Consider the following 5321-nt stretch of genomic DNA (forward strand, 5'->3'; position numbering starts at 1 on the left):
GATTTTCGTGTGCTATTTTACTACATTTTTTGGGGATCGGGATTCCGACGTCAAAAATGCAAAAAAAATTTCGTGGACGTCCGTCAAGACGTTGTCTATGCATACGGTTGGCCATCACGGCTTTTCCAACCCTTTTGGAAGGTCAAACAAGCCCCAAAGTGAGCATACGCCTCATTTACACAATTTTCGTGTGCTATAGCACACCATTTTTTGGGTAATCGGGATTCCAACGTCAAAAATGCCAAATTTGTTCGTGGACGTCCGTCAAGACGTTGTCTATGCATACGGTTGGCCATAACGGCTTTTCCGACCCATTTGGAAGGTCAAACGAGCCCCGAAGCTAGCATACGCCTCATTTTGACGATTTTCGTGTGCTATTGCACACTTTTTTTTGGGTGATCGGGATTTCGATGTCAAAAATGCCAAATTTGTTTGTGGACGTCCGTCAAGACGTTGTCTATGCATACGGTTGGCCATCACGGCTTTTCCGACCCATTTGGAAGGTCAAACGAGCCCCGAAGCGAGCATACGCCTCATTTTGACGATTTTCCTGTGCTATTGCACACCATTTTTTGGGTGATCGGGATTCCGACGTCAAAAATGCCAAATTTGTTCGTGGACGTCTGTCAAGACGTTATCTATGCATACGGTTTGCCATCACGGCTTTTCCGACCCATTTGGAAGGTCAAACGAGCCCCGAAGCGAGCATATGCCTCATTTTCACGATTTTCGTGTGCTATTGCACACTATTTTTTGGGTGATCGGGATTCCGATGTCAAAAATGCCAAATTTGTTCGTGGACGTCCGTCAAGTTGTTGTCTATGCATACGGTTGGCCATCACGGCTTTTCCGACCCATTTGGGAGGTCAAACGAGCCTCGAAGCGAGCATACGCCTTATTTAAACAATTTTCGTGTGATATTACACACCATTTTTTGGATGATCGCGATTCCGACGTCAAAAATGCAAAATTTGATCGTGGACGTCCGTCAAGACATTGTCTATGCATACGGTTGGCCATCACGGCTTTTCCGACCCATTTGGAAGGTCAAACGAGCCCCGAAGCGAGCATACGCCTCATTTTGACGATTTTCCTGTGCTATTGCACACCTTTTTTTGGGTGATCGAGATTCCGACGTTAAAAATGCCAAATTTGTTCGTGGACGTCCGTCAAGACGTTGTCTATGCATACAGCTGGCCATCACGGATTTTCTGACCCATTTGGAAGGTCAAACGAGCCCGAAGCGAGCATACGCCTCATTTAAACGATTTTCACGTGCTATTACACACCATTTTTTTGGTGATCGGGATTCCGACGTCAAAAATGCCAAATTTGTTTGTGGACGTCCGTCAAGACGTTGTCTATGCATACGGTTGGCCATCACGGCTTTTTCGACCCATTTGGAAGGTCAGAAGAGCCCCGAAGCGAGCATACGCCTCATTTTGACGATTTTCATGTGCTATTGCACACCATTTTTTGGGTGATCAGGATTCCGACGTCAAAAATGCCAAATTTGTTCGTGGACGTCCGTCAAGACATTGTTTATGGATACGGTTGGCCATCACGGCTTTTCCAACCCATTTGGAAGGTCAAACGAGCCCCGAAGCGAGCATACGCCTCATTTTGACGATTTTCGTGTGCTATTGCACTCCATTTTTTGGGTGATCGGGATTCTGACGTCAAAAATGCCAAATTTATTCGTGGACGTCCGTCAAGACGTTGTCTATGCATACGGTTGGCCATCACGGATTTTCCGGCCCATTTGGAAGGTCAAACAAGCTCCGAAGCGAGCATACGCCTCATTTTGATGATTTTCGTGTGCTATTAAACACCATTTTTTGGGTGATCGGGATTCTGACGTCAAAAATTCCAAATTTAATCATGGACGTCCGTCAAGACGTTGTCTATTCATACGGTTGGCCATCACGGCTTTTCCGACCCATTTGGAAGGTCAAACGAGCCCCGAAGCGAGCATACGCCTCATTTTGACGATTTTCGTGTGCTATTGCACACCATTTTTTGGGTGATCGGGATTCCGACGTCAAAAATGCCAAATTTGTTCGTGGACGTCCGTGAAGACATTGTCTATGCATACAGTTGGCCATCACGGCTTTTCCGACCCATTTGGAAGGTCAAACGAGCCCCGAAGCGAGCATACGCCTCATTTAAACAATTTTCGTGTGCTATTACACACCATTTTTTGGGTGATCGGGATTCCGACGTCAAAAATGCAAAATTTGTTCGTGGACATCCATCAAGACGTTGTATATGCATACGGTTGGCAATCACGGCTTTTTCAACCCATTTGGAAGGTCAAACGAGCCCCGAAGCAAGCATACGCCTCATTTTGACGATTTTCGTGTGCTATTGCACACCATTTTTTGGGTGATCGGGATTCCAACATCAAAAATGCCAAATTTGTTAGTGGATGTCCGTCAAGACGTTGTCTATGCATACGATTGGCCATCACGGCTTTTCTGACCCATTTGGAAAGTCAAACGAGCCACGAAGCGAGCATACGCCTCATTTTGATGATTTTCGTGTGCTATTGCACCCCATTTTTTGGGTGATCGGGATTCCGACGTTAAAAATGCCAAATTTGTTCGTGGACGTCCGTCAAGACGTGATCTATGCATACGGTTGGCCATCACGGCTTTTCCGACCCATTTGGAAGGTCAAAAGAGCCCCGAAGCGAGCATACGCCTCATTTTGACGATTTTCGTGTGCTATTGCACACCATTTTTTGGGTGATCGGGATTCCAACGTCAAAAATGCCAAATTTGTTCGTGGACGTCCATCAAGACGTTTTCTATGCATACGGTTGGCCATCACGGCTTTTCCGGCCCATTTGGAAGGTCAAACGAGCCCCGAAGCGAGCATACACCTCATTTTGACGATTTTCGTGTGCTATTGCACACCATTTTTTGGGTGATCGGGATTCCAACGTCAAAAATGCCAAATTTGTTCGTGGACGTCCGTCAAGACGTTGTCTATGCATACGGTTGGCCATCACGGCTTTTCCGACCCATTTGGAAGGTCAAACGAGCCCCGAAGCGAGCATACGCCTCATTTTGACGATTTTCGTTTGCTATTACACACAATTTTTTGGGTGATCGGGATTCCGACGTCAAAATAGCCAAATTTGTTCGTGGACGTCCGTCAAGACATTGTCTATGCATACGGTTGTCCATCACGGCTTTTCCGACCCATTTGGAAGGTCAAACGAGCCCCGAAGCGAGCATACGCCTCATTTTGACGATTTTCGTGTGCTATTGCACACCATTTTTTGGGTGATTAAAATTCCGACATCAAAAATGCCAAATTTGTTCGTGGACATCCGTCAAGATGTTGTCTATGCATACGGTTAGCCATCACAGCTTTTCCAACCCATTTGGAAAGTCAAACGAGCCACGAAGCGAGCATACGCCTCATTTTGATGATTTTCGTGTGCTATTGCACCCCATTTTTTGGGTGATCGGGATTTCGACGTTAAAAATGCAAAATTTATTCGTGGACGTCCGTCAAGACGTTGTCTATGCATACGGTTGGCCATCACGGCTTTTCCGACCCATTTGGAAGGTCAAAAGAGCCCCGAAGCGAGCATACGCCTCATTTTGACGATTTTCGTGTGCTATTGCACACCATTTTTTGGGTGATCGGGATTCCAACGTCAAAAATGCCAAATTTGTTCGTGGACGTCCATCAAGACGTTTTCTATGCATACGGTTGGCCATCACGGCTTTTCCGGCCCATTTGGAAGGTCAAACGAGCTCCGAAGCGAGCATACGCCTCATTTAAACCATTTTCGTGTGCTATTACACACCATTTTTTAGGTGATCGGGATTCCGACGTCAAAAATGCCAAATTTAATCATGGACGTCCGTCAAGACGTTGTCTATTCATACGGTTGGCCATCACTGCTTTTCCGACCCATTTGGAAGGTCAAACGAGCACCGAAGCGAGCATACGTCTCATTTTGACGATTTTCGTGTGCTATTGCACACCATTTTTTGGGTGATCGGGATTCCGACGTCAAAAATGCCAAATTTGTTCGTGGACGTCCGTCAAGACATTGTCTATGCATACAGTTGGCCATCACGGCTTTTCCAACCCATTTGGAAGGTCAAACGAGCCTCGAAGCGAGCATACGCCTTATTTAAACAATTTTCGTGTGATATTACACACCATTTTTTGGATGATCGGGATTCCAACATCAAAATTGCAAAATTTGATCGTGGACGTCCGTCAAGACGTTGTCTATGCATACGGTTGTCCATCACGGCTTTTCCGACCAATTTGGAAGGTCAAACGAGCCCCGAAGCGAGCATACGCCTCATTTTAACGATTTTCGTGTGCTATTACACACCATTTTTTGGGTGATCGGGATTCCGACGTCAAAAATGCAAAATTTGTTCGTGGACATCCATCAAGACGTTGTATATGCATACGGTTGGCCATCACGGATTTTCCAACCCATTTGGAAGGTCAAACGAGCCCCAAAGCGAGCATACGCCTCATTTTGACGATTTTCGTGTGCTATAGCACACCATTTTTTGGGTGATCGGGATTCCAACGTCAAAAATGCCAAATTTGTTCGTGGACGTCCGTCAAGACATTGTCTATGCATACGGTTGGCCATCACGGCTTTTCCGACCCATTTGGAAGGTCAAACGAACCCCGAAGCGAGCATACGCCTCATTTTGACGATTTTCGTGTGCTATTGCACACCATTTTTTGGGTGATCGGGATTCCAACGTCAAAAATGCCAAATTTGTTCGTGGACGTCCGTCAATATGTTGTCTATGCATACGGTTAGCCATCAAAGCTTTTTCGACCCATTTGGAAGATCAAACGAGCCCCGAAGCGAGCATACGCCTCATTTGGACGATTTTCGTGTGCTATTTTACTACATTTTTTGGGGATCGGGATTCCGACGTCAAAAATGCAAAAAAAATTTCGTGGACGTCCGTCAAGACGTTGTCTATGCATACAGTTGGCCATCACGGCTTTTCCGACCCATTTGGAAGGTCAAAAGAGCCCCGAAGCGAGCATACGCCTCATTTTGACGATTTTCGTGTGCTATTGCACACCATTTTTTGGGTGATCGGGATTCCAACGTCAAAAATGCCAAATTTGTTCGTGGACGTCCATCAAGACGTTTTCTATGCATACGGTTGGCCATCACGGCTTTTCCGGCCCATTTGGAAGGTCAAACGAGCTCCGAAGCGAGCATACGCCTCATTTAAACCATTTTCGTGTGCTATTACACACCATTTTTTAGGTGATCGGGATTCCGACGTCAAAAATGCCAAATTTAATCA

Source organism: Solanum lycopersicum, chromosome 1, assembly GCF_036512215.1.
Source record: "Solanum lycopersicum chromosome 1, SLM_r2.1".
Classification (NCBI taxonomy): domain Eukaryota; kingdom Viridiplantae; phylum Streptophyta; class Magnoliopsida; order Solanales; family Solanaceae; genus Solanum; species Solanum lycopersicum.